Here is a 15853-nt window from a genome sequence, read left to right as displayed (position 1 = left end):
ATAGTGAAAAATTGTGCCGGCAGCGGTGGATAGCCCCATTGTTTACGTTGAAAGTAGGTACGTGAAAATTGCGTTATCTGTCACTTCGCGGGGGGGTTGGGTAGAACTAACGTTATTCGTCAAGCATTACGCAAAAGTTTTCATATATATTTTTTTAAATACTATCAACAAAATAATATTACTTTCTTACAGAGGTGATCATATATGTATTGGAAGTACAGAATTTGTTTGTTCCTTCGATTTTGGAATTTTTGGTGTCGGTATATTCTATAACTCCATTATTCTATAAGTCGATTATCCCTTGAAAATCGGGCTATGCAGAGTCGACTGTATATTGAGATGTTCGGTAATCCGGGGACTTGAATTCGTAACTTGCAATTATCTGAGTTATTGAGTCACCATGTGGCTAGGTAGCATAGTTGGTATAGCACTCGTCTAGCATACAAGAGTCCTGGGTTCGAATTCCAGACGAGGACGTGATTTTTCTCATGATTTCACCTATAATTTATTCATCTTTACCACGCGTAATGAGTTTAGTGCTGTGGCAGAATCTCGAATCTCTTGGCTCAAATAATATTAGCCCGTGTGCCATTTAACAACATTGCCGAAGACGCCATTTTTCGAGGCTGTCGAGCTACTGAGTTATCTGCAAAATAAAAATTTCACGCTAACTAACACCAAAATTTTGAATCTTTTGGCTCAAATCTCGCATAATCTGAGATAACGCCCTCAAAGCCATTGGTAACCACGTGTGTAGCTCATTTTTTCTGAGCAAATGAACGAACCAACATTCAAACCAACACAACTGGCAGATAGAGAATGATTCTTTCTTCACCATAGCGTTGTTAAATAACGTGTAACTCCATTCAAATGCTTAGAAACAACGAACTACACACATGGTTACCGATGGCTTTTAGGGCGAGATCATAAATTATGCGAGAAATAATTTTAGCCCTTGTGCTACCGAATAACTTTGACGACGACGCCATCTTTCCAAGTGGTCAGGCCACTGAGCTATTCGCAAAACAAAAATTCAATGCCCACTAGTGCCACCTGGTGAGAAAATATTGAATTTCATATCTCAAATGATGTTAGCCCTTATACTACTGAACAACTTTGCCGAAGACGCCAGCTTTCTAAGTGATCAGGTCATTGAGCTATTCGCAAAACAAAAATTCAGTGCTCACTAGCGCCACCTGGTGAGCAAATGTCGAATCTCTTGACTCAAATAATGATAGCCCTTGTGCTACTGCACAACTTTGCCGAAGACGCCAGCTTTCTAAGTGATCAGGCCATTGAGCTATTCGCAAAACAAAAATTCAATGCTCACTAGCGCCACCTGGTGAGAAAATATCGAAACTCTTGGCTCAAATGATGTTAGCCCTTGTAGTACTGAACAACTTTGCCGAATAAACCATATTTCTAAGTGGTCAGGCCACTGAGCTTTCCGCAAAACAAAAATTAAATGTTCACTGGCGCCACCTGGTGAGAAAATATCGAATCTCTTGGCTCAAATAATGTTAACCCTTGTACTACTGAATCACCTTGCCGAAGACGCAATCTTTCTAAGAGGTCAGGCTACTGGGCTATCCGCAAAACAAAAATCCAATACTTGTTTTTAATCATGAATCGTGGTTTACGGCTAACCAGCCGAGTGGAAGTTTATTAACTACCGAAAAGCTAAACATTACATATAATTTGCAATTGGACTAGATGGACAAATTGATGTGAAGATTTGCGAAAAAGTTACACGTCTTCTCAGTGAGAATCGAACTCACGACTCCCCAATCTCTAGTTGGGGCGCGTTACCACTACGTCATGAGAAGACTCATGAACGCAGAAGTTAACCTGAATACGATTTCAGCTCAATAATCACGTGGTCCTTTTTCGCAAAGTGCACCTCTTTTGGAAGAATTAGATGCCCATCCAAACACAACGCTTTCTATATATATCCAATGCCCAGCTCGAGAGTGCATTGTTTTTTAGGTATAGGAATAGCACACTACACTAACCAGCATCTGCGCTGGCTGAGGTTTCTATTGTGTGGGCTTCCAATGGGTCGCGACGTTCTCAAACGACCGGTTACGGAACATGAGTCCGTTGCTCGATAAATGTTCCGTAACCGGTCGTTTGAGAACTTCGCGGCCCATTGGAAGCCCACACAATAGAAACTTCAGCCAGCGCAGTTACTGGCTAGTGTAGTGTGCTATTCCTATACCTAAAAAACAATGCGCTCTCGGGCTAGGCATTGGATATATATAGAAAGCGTTGTGTTTGGATGGGCATCTAATTCTTCCAAAAGAGGTGCACTTTGCGAAAAAGGACCACGTGATTATTGAGTTGAAATCGAATTCCGGTTAACTTCTGCGTTCATGAGTCTTCTCATGACGTAGTGGTAACGCGCCCCAACTAGAGATTGGGGAGTCGTGAGTTCGATTCTCACTGAGAAGACGTGTAACTTTTTCGCAAATCTTCACATCAATTTGTCCATCTAATCCAATTGCAAATTATATGTAATGTTTAGCTTTTCGGTAGTTGTTAAAAATTCAATGTTCACTAGCGCCACCTGGTGAGCAAATGTCGAATCTCTTGACTCAAATAATGATAGCCCTTGTGCTACTGAACAACTTTGCCGAAGACGCCAGCTTTCTAAGTGGTCAGGCCATTGAGCTATCTGCAAAACAAAAATTCAGTGCTCACTAGCGCTACCTGGTGAGAAAATGTCGAATCTCTTGACTCAAATACTGATAGTCCTTGTGCTACTGAACAACTTTGTTGAAGACGCTATTTTTCTAAGTGATCAGGCCATTGATCTATTCGCAAAACAAAAATTCAATGCTCACTGGCGCCACCTGGTGAGAAAATATCGAATCTCTTGGCTCAAATAATGTTAGTGCTTGTACTACTGAACCACCTTGCCGAAGACGCAATCTTTCTAAGAGGTCAGGCTACTGGGCTATCCGCAAAACAAAAATTAAATGTTCACTAGCGCCACCTGGTGAGAAAATATCGAATCTCTTGGCTCAAATAATGATAGCCTTTGTGCTACTGAACAACTTTGCCGAAGACGCCATCTTGCTAAGTGGTCAGGCCACTGAGCTATCCGCAAAACAAAAATTCAATGTTCACTAGCGCTACCTTGTGAGAATATATCGAATCTCTTGACTCAAATAATGATAGCCCTTGTTCTACTGAACAACTATTTTGAAGACGCCAGCTTTCTAAGTGGTCAGGCCACTGAGCTATTCGCAAAACAAAAATTCAATGCCCACTAGTGCCACCTGGTGAGAAAATATCAAATCTCTTGGCTCAAATAATGTTAGCCCTTATACTACTGAACAACTTTGCCGAAGACGCCAGCTTTCTAAGTGGTCATGCCATTGAGCTATTCACAAAACAAAAATTAAGTGCTCACTATTGCCACCTGGTGAGCAAATGTCGAATCTCTTGGCTCAAATAATGATAGCCCTTGTGCTACTGAACAACTTTGCCGAAGACGCCATCTATCTTAGTGGTTAGGCTATTGAGCTTTCCGCAAAACAAAAGTTTAATGCTCACTAGTGCCACCCGGTGAGCAAATCTTGATGCTTTTGGCTCGAATAATGTTAGCACTGAATAACTTTGTCGAAGACGCTATCTTATACTTATGACACACTTGTGGTATACGTACCATGGTACAATTATCTTGAAATGGATTCCATACTGATAATTGTCTTCATTCAAGATAGCCTTGGAATAATTTTCTTGACAACTTGTACCATGGTATAGGTATCAGATGTCTGTCCAAGGTATTATTTAGTGGTCAGGCTACTGGGCTATCCCATAAAACAAAAATTAAATGCTCACTAGCGCCGCCTGGTGGCGTAATTCCGTATCAGAATGACCACCACCTGTCAGCCAGAACAACTGAACAACTCTTCCGAAGACACCAACCTTCCAAAACATCAGGATCTTGAGATATCATAGGTTACAAAGTTTGCATTCTTATTCCTCAAGGTTCATATAGGGCAAGTCAGAAAAAGCGCCCCTACTGGACAAGTTAGTTCTCAAATAAAAGGATGATCCTCAACTCCTACATGTAAATCGTACTGAATGCTGAAACTTCGCGGGAGATAATACTGTGCTGCACTCCAAATTGATGGAATCTCATATGCCCTGGGAAGAATTTTTGCTTTAAAATATTAAGGGTTTGAAAATATGAATTTTGCAAATAATTCTAAAATAATATTCGATTTTCAAATATCGAAATAGGCTATGATGCCTAAGATCGAATATCGGAATAATATGTTTCTATTTTCTTATCTCACGACCTTCTAAGCCACTTTGGTGCTTCTCCTAAAATTTGAATGATGTCGGATTTTTTCAAATATTTTTCTTGGTCACAAAATATATCTAGCGAACGAATTTTGGGATAATGTGTACTAACTTCTCAGATCATTCTTCTTAAATATTTAAGAATCTTTTTTCTAAAATATTTAAGGTTTTGAAATCCGAATTTTTATAACATTTTCTTGTCAAAAAAAAAACATCTGACGAAATAATTGAATGAAATAACGAAATAATGAACAAAACTATAAATAAACGTGGTTCTCTGATATTTATCGACACGTAGCTGCATATTCCTCTTGGAATGACTGTGATTTTTTATGTTTATTCAACATCATACAAGCAAAGAAAACATTATTGTATTGAACAAAGTTTAAATCCAGCATCTAAATCAATGATTGATAATCCATTTGGCAAAACTTCAACATTGCTGATATTGCTGTTACTTTCTTGCGATACGCGACTGCTTCTTATCGAATTTTCATTCATAAAATGAGCGATCATCAGATCCTAAAAGGCATTTCAAATGAAAATATATTGTTTCCAGTCCCTTGTACTGCGACTTATCTACTAATAACAGCGCGCTGCGTATTCAAAGATTATCTGATAGATGCGTAATGTTTCAAACATGATTCTATATTGCTACGAGTCGAGCCGCGTCGCGATTTGGTTGTGCGTCATCTGGTTTGGTGACGATCTGACGATAGCATCCTGCATTCTACATGATTCGGCCCTGCCTATTTCAGGCGTGTGTGGCAGCGTTACTTCTCAAATGACGTTTCTCTATCCGCACGGCAGCTGGCTGGAAAAATATGTCGCTGCTAAGTGGGGTCACGCCAAATTTTTCAAAAATTTGGTGCAAAAATGCTCAAATTAGGGCCCCCAACTATGCCTATGACCTGCAGGGGAATATGAGGGTGCAGGATATACAAAAATATGGGTATAATTTTGGTTTATGAGCTTTGAATGAGAGGGTGAAAAAATCATTCATTTCAATACACTGATCCGTATACGCACGCGTTACGCGATCAATTTTTTGAACCAGTTCGTGGAAAATTGGGGAAAACCCTTGGGAAAAACGTTCATATTTTCAATTTATCACCTGAATCCAGTTAGTTACCCTATATTTAGTAATTGAAAATATTTTGTAAATTTATATCCAGCCCAGTCGTTCCATATTTAGGCACATTTCCACGGTACTAAAGTATCAAATTTTCCGGGAAAATCGAGAACTGATTTTCCGGAAAATACCTCAGTGACAATGTTTGAGGTCATTTAAACCTTTCTGAGTAAAAAAAGTATATGTCACCGCTTTAAATTTCCTGAAAATCACGTAAATACCTAATTGGTGGAAAAAATTTCCCGACTTTGCTTGTTTCGCCGAAGTAAGCTGGAAAAACGAGGGAAAATTCTGGAAAAGTTTTTTCCACGATTTCAAGGAAACATGATCCCTCGTAGCGTGAAAGGTTTTATATGACCCAATTCGGCCAGGTTTAAGCAACCCAATGGTCTAAAGTCAGCATAACGCCTTCTCTCCCATACAAATTTCAATTCGCTCAAACCCATTAGACGATCGCCTTAAGGCCCAAACGCAATGATAGCGGAACAGCAACGGAAAGCGAAACCGGTTCGCCAGCATGAACTACAACAAGCTTGTCGACTCAGTGTTAGTTCAATTTCATTCGTTGTCAGCTCAACCGAGATGGTGTGATTAATCCTGGCGAACCGGTACCGCATTCCGTTGCCATTCCGCTATCATTGCGTTCGGGCCTTTAGACAGATGAGGAAATTAGCGAGGGTCGAGTGGCAGCAAGAATGAGATGCCTCTGAGAAGGTTTATGGACAAAAGGACAAAAGGTCGAAATGATTTGCTTGGTGGGAAATTTTTCCTTCTTTGACAAAAGATTTTCGACCTTTTGTCCCTTCATTTTGGTTCTTAGACCTTTTGTCCTTTCGACCTTTTGTCTTTCGACCTTTTTTCATAGATTCAAACTTCCACCTGACACAGTTCCTGTCAGGTCACAGTTGCTTCAAACAGTATTTTCATCTGTTCGGCCACGCGAAGTCACCGTTCTGCCTTGTGTGCAGTGAGAGAGAGGAAACGCCAGAACATGTTGTCTTCGATTGCCTGAGGTTCAACATGGAACGAAGTGCTGCGATGGCTGCTTTTGGGCAGCACTTCAATGCAGACAGAATGGTAAGCAAAATAGTAACCGAATTCCTGGAAGAGGTCAAAGAGAAAACCACGATTTATTCAGGAAAATTCATTGAGAATTTTTCAACGGAATCCCTATGAATTCCCCATGGATATGATTAATCTTAAAGAAATCCTCACATGGATTGTGACGAAAGGAAAGGATTTTTGGATAGAATGTCTGAAGTAATTGAAGAAGAAATAGATGAAAAACTCTGGATAAAAATATGCTGAAATCCCTATAGTTGTTGTCGTTGTGTTGAGTTGACGTACCGCTGAACTTCTTCTCTTCGTTGATTTTCGTTGTTTTCTCGAGGAATTTTCGCAAAAATATTGCTGAAATAGTCTACTGTTTGCAAACGAACTAATATTTCATTGTATCGTTGTGGAAAAATTACGTTATTATCAACCATCTGCCTGCAATATGACCGAAATCGCATCAAAAAGTTGCCAAGATATGGTGAAATGCAAAAAGTGTGCAATTTGCATATACACAGAACTAAGGTTGTATGTCATGTGTGCTGGACCATGTAAAAACTCTTTTCACATGGCATGCGCTGGTGTTAGGAGAGAAAAACTACGATCATTATCACGAGGCCCAGATAGCCGTAGCGGTAAACGCGCAGCTATTCAGCATGACCATGCTGAGGGTCGTGGGTTCAAATCCCGCTGGTCGAGGGACTTTTCGTAAAGGAAATTTTCTCGATTCCCAGGGCATAGAGTATCTTCGTACCTGCCACACGATATACACATGCAAAAATGGTCAATCGGCAAAGAAAGCTCTCAGGTAATAACTGTGGAAGTGCTAATAAGAACACTAAACTGAGAAGCAGGCTTTGTCCCAGTTGGGACGTAACGCCAGAAAGAAGAAGAAGATCACGGGGCCTGATGTGGATGTGTACTGAATGTTTGCCGAATTTCAACGAATGGTTAGAATCACAACAAAAGCCGAGAGCACTGGATGATACAAGCCTTATTCACGCCGAAATAGCTGATTTGAAATCACAAGTATCTCTTATTGTGTACACTCTTCAACGATTCGCTCCGAATGAAACACAGTCGACTGATATGTATTTCCGTCATTTTACTCCTGTGGTTTCTGCTGATAGAATATATGGAACAAACGTTGGACACGTGGATGCTACAATACCTGCAGACATCACCAAGCGATCGCTGTTTTTCGTTGCTATTAACAAACATCGACAATGCCACTTCGGAGAACGATATGAAAGGTTGGTGGATAAATGCTTGGGGATGCCTTCTGGATACTTCCTGAGGATAGTGCATTTGGTGTCAACTCGATTGGATTGTGCAGTCTTCTGGATTACATTTCATTCCAAGTCGTACTCAAGTTGAAATGGAAGGATAAGGCTCTGTGTGCAGCAACCTGGCCAGATGGTATTAGGTGTCGTGAATTTCGCCGGCGACTAAATAAATTATGGAAACCGTAAAGAAGTTTTGTAATCATTAAGGTGAAACAGTTTGGAATCAACTTCTAAGATTGCACTGAAACTTCAAAGGCACAAATCTTGCGAAGAAAGCATCCAACAACAGTGTACTTTTTATTTTGACTTTGTGCACTAGCAAAAAGCTTAAAATAAGAATATCAGAAACGATTACCTACTATTTCTCCAGTTTAGTGCCTTTGAAAACGTGAGTAGGGGCACAAGTCGGCCATTGTGCCGGCCATCTTTGGATTCCGAGATGTTTCACCTTAAGCTGTTGATTTTACTTGTGTTTGATTTTATGTAGTTCGAAGCGTTATTTTTTTTGTTCTTTTTTATCGATGCTGTGTTGTAATGTAAACTATTCTAATCTTCAATGTTTTGTGAAGAATTTAAGTGTCGCATATCAGTCTGTACAGCTTTAAAGTTGAAGACGTTGAATAAATAAATAGAATAAATAAATAGAGGGCTTGGAGGAATTCCTGGTTCAATCCTTTAAGATTTACCTATAGGAAGCCATAGAAAGATTTTTGTAGAAATACTTCAAACTATTTCATGGAAGAGTTTTTAAATAAAAATCAGGATACACTTCTGAAGGATTCCTTGAAAGTGAATATAAAGATATACTTGAAGTGATCTCTAAAGAAGTTCTTAAAGCACTACCTAAAGCAATTTTAGTAGAAATCCCTGATAACATTTATCAAGAAATCATAAAAGGATTAGAGTAATGTGGTACATATCGGTCAGAAACGGGTAGCTCCGGAATTTACGAGGTGGAATATTCCGAGAGATTTGTTCCAAAAATACAGAAATGTTAATATTTCCTTGTAAGATATTGAAAATGGAGGGATACCACATTTTGACACTTCGGCTTTTGAATATGTCCAGGTCAACCATCGGCATCGATCAGGATAGGGCAATAAGTTAGATGAATCATTCCACGAAGAGGGCGAACCGCATAAACGTTTAGGGCGTAAATATAGGTAAAGGCAGCTGCGTGGCGAATGAAACATACCCAGGTAACCAATAAGCACGTGAGTTTCGACAAAATAAGCATATTGTGCTAATATGAAGATATAGGGAGCCGGATCCTATTCTTGGCACTTTTGATTCACTTCGGCAGTGGGGTTTTTTGAAAGCTACTGAGTAGACCTATTCATACCCAGCTAACCAAAATGTACGCATAACGAAATCACATGGAGGCTTTGTATGCACAAAATTTCACATATAAGATGTCGTGGAAAGGCCTTCTACGTACAAAAGTGGAGGCGATATACGTGCATATATTATGTGATGAATAATAGCATACAATGCGAGAGTGAAATTTTTTTACCGAACTAACCTGTTATCTTATGCGACTTAACTTATGATAACAAATGTTGATTTGACAGCTGCTACGGATTGATTCGACTTACTTTGTACGCGTGTACGGGACGAAACAGAATGTACAAATGAACTCAGGAAAGAAGCGTTTTATGCGAGTATATTAATCAATCTGATGATTTCATCCATAGTGTTGTGCGGTTTCGATGTAGTTTGTATGAATAAACGAGTTATTACGTGAACTTTCATGCGACTTCTGGTTGTCTGGGTATTTTCAAAAATGTCTGGAAACTCCCCAGTCAACCAATACTTTGATTTTTCATTGCGAAATGAACTTCTGGCCAAAATTTCACTCAATTTAGAGTAAATTTAGTTGTGCTTCAAATCAATTATGTGTTTTTGGGCTATTTTCAAGCTTTAAAAAATCATAACTACCGAACGAAACATCAAAATTTATCGGAAACACTTCTACATAGTAGTTTATTCAATTCTACGAACTTTTGCCGAACACAATTTTATGATTGGAGCAAGTTTTAACATAGTTGGTTGAGGTTTGTATCTCGAAGTTCTTGAAAATCTCTTTTTTCGGGAATTGTTTTCACTGAACAGCATGTCTGCATGAAAATTTCGATTTTTAATTTCATGACATGATGACAATGCATATCTAAAAGTCAATCCCGTTCAAAGTAACCATTTATCTTACGAAAATAAATTGTAAAAAATAGGTAATTATGAAGCACATTTGTAAATCCACTGTGGGTGAGCCAAGAGCACCACCGTGAGCTTCAATGAATAGAAAAAATGAACACGTTAGCACTGCCTTTTCCCAGTCGATGATGATGATTGTTTTCAAATCGTTCTAAATGATCAGTGAAATGCGATCAAAACAATCATCACTCGGAACGAAAAACCAATGCTAACTTGTTCAATTCATTCGTTTCCGGTACATGTGTCTTGCATGGTTTAAGGGGACACGGGAGACTGTGTTATTTTTCCTATCTTTCGTCTCACTCTAACAATAATCATCAAAACTTTGTGGAAGCAAATCTCGAGTTTTAGTGAACCGATGAAGCTGAAAATTTATCGGGTTGTGCACTACATGTATAGAATCATACTGATACATTTTTGCATCGATATATGGAGTGGTTCTTGGGATTTGCTTTTTGAAATGGATAGGGTGATTATGATGACGTCCCGTGCGGCCTTAACTATCATCAGGTTGCAATGCGGTGCTCGATCTTTGGGCATTTATTGTAATTGCCTTTAGTAACATGTAATCTGTTGATGGTCAATGAATTCATAAAAGTATTATATTTGATTCCCGTTGACTAGGGCCTGAAAAAATAATACCAATGCATGTTTTATATACCATGTATATTGATAAAACTGTAATTTCTGGGTACAGCGGAGTACAAATTTGGATCAAACAATGTTAAAAATCAATATAATCTTGTTAGCGTGTTCGACAAACTTTAACAGAATAGAATTAGCTTTCAAATAGTAGTAATAGCAAGTGGTTTTGATTTTCCACATGCTAGTTATGATTTTTCAAACCTTGAAATAAGCCCAAAAACAAATTTTCAACTTGAAGCATACTGAAATCTTTATCAAATGAGCTGAAAATTTGACCAGACATTGTTCTTAGCATGAGAATTCCGAATACTGCTTGACCGGTAGATTTCCAGACATTTTTTTAAATATGAACAGGTCTAATGTAGGGCTATCAGGGTATTGAATTGACAAATATCCTGAAGAGCACTCATCAAATAAAATTCTGCCGTTGGAATTACTTTGAGAATTATTCCATGACCGATGTTTGGCATTAAAGTCACCAATGACAAAAAAAATTGACTTATTGCGAGTCAATTTTCGCAAGTCAGTTTGGAGCAGATTAACTTACTGTCCAGAGCATTGAAAAGGCAAATAGGCAGCTATGAAAGTATATTTACCAAACTGTGTTTCAACAGAAACACCTAAAGTTTCAAAAACTTTAGTTTCATATGACGAAAACAGTTGATGTTTTATACGCCTATGAATGATGATTGCAACTCCTCCACATGCCCCATCAAGTCGATTATTACGATGAACAAAAAAGTTAGGATCTCTTTTGAGTTTGGATCCAGGTTTTAAATACGTTTCGGTAATAACTGCTATATGCACGTTATTAACCGTAAGAAAATTAAACAGCTCGTCCTCTTTACCATTCAGAGAACGAGCATTCCAATTTAAAATATTTAAATTATTTTTTGGATCCATTAGAAAAACGTAATACAATAACAATTTGATTTGTAAATTTTACACCTACTTGGACTGCTTCAGTCATAGTTGTGGCTTTGAACATTGCATCAATCATTAGATTCAATTGTTCAGTTAGAAAATTAAAAACAGAGGCAGACATATCACTTGAAGTGGGTACATCTGATGATTTCCCATTAGAATTTTCGGTAGACGAAGAAGCGGAGTAGGAGTTACCTGTGGCGGTAGGGTTTTTTCCATTTGATTTGAAACAAGTAGAATGGGGGTTGTGAAATGGTGAGTCGACAACCAGGAAGGAGCGTCCAACATAGCTCTGGTCCTCGCAAGTCCCTACCTCACGCTTCCTCGGGTCTAACGATGACAAAGACCGCCAGCTAAGGGTTGCGTACTTAGTACTCTAGAGAACGTGAATTCCGGGCGGTTGAGAGCGGCGGCGATAAGGCAGAACATGGAGTCGGTTTCATAGTGATCGGGAAGCAGATGAAACGCGTTATTAAGTGGAAACCGATTAGCGAACGAATCTGTGTACTGCGGATACGGGGCAAATTCTTCAACTACAGCCTGATCAACATCTATGCACCGACGAACGACAAACCTGATGACGTGAAGGACGCGTTCTATGAAGGCCTTGATAAGGCCTATGGAGAGTGCCCAAAACACGACGTGAAAATCGTTATCGGAGATGCGAACGCGCAGGTCGGAAGAGAGGACTTTTTCCGTCCGATCATCGGTAAGGAGAGTCTTCACTCCGTTACCAATCACAACGGCCTACGACTAGTGACTTTCGCTGCTGCCAGGGGGATGGCCATCTGCAGCACCTACTTTGCACGCAAGGATTTTCGGAAGCACACCTGGAGGCACCCAAATGGTGATATTTGCAACCAGATAGACCATATTCTGGTGGATGGCCGACATTTCTCAGATGTCATCGATGTTAGGAGTTTCAGGGGTCCTAACATTGACTCGGATCACTACCTCGTTGTCAGTAAAATTCGAGCGCGGTTATCAACTGTAGCGAATTTAAGACCGCAGCGAACAATGCGATTCAATATCCAGCGCTTCTCAGCAGACGGTGTTACAGCTGAATACCACCAAAAGCTGGACGAGCGGATAAGTGAGGTCAATGTGAGCGAAAACCTCAACAATCTATGGGGTGCAATCCATGGAGTGGTGAGTGAAACAGCGCGAGAAGTGATAGGTACTGCTCGAAGACGCCCCAGAAGCGGATGGTTCGACGAGGAGTGCCAGAGGGTGACGGATGAGAAGAACGTGGCCAGACGTCGGATGTTAGTACTGAGTTTATATTTGGCCGCAATGTGCGTCATATAGAAGTGTTCCTTGTTGCAAAGTTTCAGACGATTCCTCCGAGAAAAACCCCCCATGCCAAAGTGAATCATGGAAGTGCCCAAGTAGCTCTGGACCCTATGGTGAAGAAAGTTGCAATCTTTTTGCAACATTTTTTCAAGACGTTTACACTACTTATTCGGAAAATAATCGAGATCGTGAATATTTCTCATTTCTTCCGGAAATCTCAAAAGACATTTCCGTCAATCAAATCAAAGTACATGATATTGTAGTTACACTAAAAGATCTAGATGCCTCCAAAGGTGCTGGACCTGACGGGATTCCGCCTGTATTTTTGAAAATGTTATCAATCGAACTTGCGTCTCCGCTATTTTGGCTCTATAATATGTCTCTGCAATCAGGTAGTTTCCCTGAAACATGGAAAAGCACATTTTTAGTGCCGATCTTTAAAAGTGGCAAAAAATCTGACATATGTGATTATCGTGGGATAGCGATTATCTCTTGTATTCCTAAGATTTTCGAGGAAATAATAAATACAATTTTATTCGATATGGTTAAAAACAGAATAACTCATACGCAGCATGGTTTTTTTTAAGGGACACTCAACATGCACAAACTTGCTGGAGTTTATGCATTATTCTTTGACAGCCATGGATGATGGTAATCACGTGGCAGCTCTCTATATAGATTTCAGTAAAGCTTTCGATCGCATTGACATACCAATGTTGCTTTTTAAGTTAGAGAAAATGGGATTTCAACCGGACCTTCTTAAATGGGTAGAGTCTTATCTTACTAATCGTCAACAAATAGTTAGATACAAAGGAGTAAATTCAATTCCAATTAAGGTTACATCGGGAGTTCCTCAAGGGTCTCATTTAGGGCCATTATTCTCTATTTTATACGTTAACGACATTTCCTTCATTCTTATAAAAGTGAAAGCTCTCATATATGCTGATGACATTAAACTGTTTCTTGAAATAGCAAACGATGAATATATACATACTTTTCAAAATGAAATTGATATGTTTTACAAATGGTGCTATAAAAGCTTTCTAAAATTGAACGTGAAAAATGAAATTCTATATCCTTTAGTAAAAAGCGCAGTATACCTAACACAACAGTCTACCTAGGGAATCAACTAGTAGAAAAATACGTAAGAATATAAGATTTAGTGATAATTTTAGATTCCAAAGTTACTTTTATAGATCACTATAATACAATTATCAACAAGGCAAACAAGATGCTAGCATTTATAAAACGGTTTAGTTTTATTTTTCACGATCCATACACTATAAAAACATTATACATAATCTATGTGCGTTCAATTTAAGAATACTGTAGCATAGTTTGGTCACCATTTTCATCAACCCATGAAAATCGTATAGAATCAGTTCAAAAACAATTTCTGTTGTTCGCACTTCGAAAATTAGGTTGGACAAGGTTACCTCTACCATCTTATGAAGCACGATGCATGCTCATTAATATTCAAACATTGAAGAAACGTCGCGAATTTGCAATGGTCTCGTTCGTAAACGATATAGTTTCGCATCGTATTGACTCGATGACACTTTTGTTAAAATTAAATTTTTATGCTCCTTCAAGACAACTGCGAAGTCGTAGTTTTTTTTATACAAACCATCACCGCACAAATTATGCCAAATTTGAGCCTTTAAATCAAATAATGTCTGTTTACAATAAACATTGCGAAACCATTGACTTTACTATGACGAAATCGGAACTAAAACAAAAATTTATGTCACATTAAAATTCGAACTAGATTAAGAAAATAACGTTTTTAAACTATATAATATTAAGTTTAAAATTGTAACAAAATGGTCTACTTCTGATTGACGACATGAAATAAATAAATATAGAACTATTAAACGACGTATTTGCCCTGCCCTAGCTTTATACCGTCAATTTGGAGCGTTAAATGCTTGGCGGTTGCTTGATAGAGCAGCAAAACAGATTTGACTACTGTGGCTCCTACATGATCGTTGAATTGGGGCTCGCATCGTTGGTTACATCCAGATCATTCTGGAAGAATTTATTGAAGAGCCCCAGTCCCACAGAAGAAATACCAGAAATAATCCTTAGAGGAATTCTCCGAAAAACTGAAAAAATCTCTGGAGTAAGTACAGCAGGATCCATTTGGCGAACGTGGGGCACAACTGAGGATGGAGAGATGCGGTCACGAACCGAGTATTGTAGCGTGAAATTGTTGATTCAGTGTTTAGATGATAACTAAATAAATAAATTAAATGAAGCAGCAATCCTTCTTCTTTCTGGCGTTACGTTCCAACTGGGACAAAGCCTGCTTCTCAGATTAGTGTTCTTATGAGCACTTCCACAGTTATTAACTGAGAGCTTTATTTGCCAATTGACCATTTTTGCATGTGTATATCGTGTGGCAATCCTTCAAGAAGTCGATTCAAGGAATTCGTGAAAATACTATTAAAATCCTATAAGGAATCTCCTAGCCTGGGACCTTCCTTAGCCGAGTGGTTAGAGTCCGCGGCTACAAAGCAAAGCCATGCTGAAGGTGTCTGGGTTCAATTCCCGGTCAGTCCAGGATCTTTTCGTAATGGAAATTTCCTTGACTTCCCTGGGCATAGAGTATAATCGGACCTGCCACACGATATACGAATGCGAAAATGGCAACTTTGGCATAGAAAAGCTCTCAGTTAATAACAGTGGAAGTGCTCATAAGAACACTAAACTGAGAAGCAGGCTTTGGCCCAGTGGAGACGTTAATGCCAAGAAGAAGAAGGAATCTCCTAAAAACATTAGGGATGGTACACAAATTATGTCACGCTAAATTTCGACTTTTTCGACCCCCTCCCCACCCCTCTTTGTCACATTTTTTGTATGAGCCCTTCAAAAATGTTGTAAGGCTTGTCACGCTTGGCTTGACCCCCTCCCCCCCTTGGAGCGTGACGTAATTTGTGCATGACCCCTTAGTAGGAATTTCATAAAAAGTATCTGCTAATAGGTGTTACTATTA

The sequence above is a fragment of the Aedes aegypti genome, chromosome 3 (assembly GCF_002204515.2).
Source record: "Aedes aegypti strain LVP_AGWG chromosome 3, AaegL5.0 Primary Assembly, whole genome shotgun sequence".
Taxonomy (NCBI): domain Eukaryota; kingdom Metazoa; phylum Arthropoda; class Insecta; order Diptera; family Culicidae; genus Aedes; species Aedes aegypti.
This window is presented reverse-complemented; position numbering follows the sequence as displayed.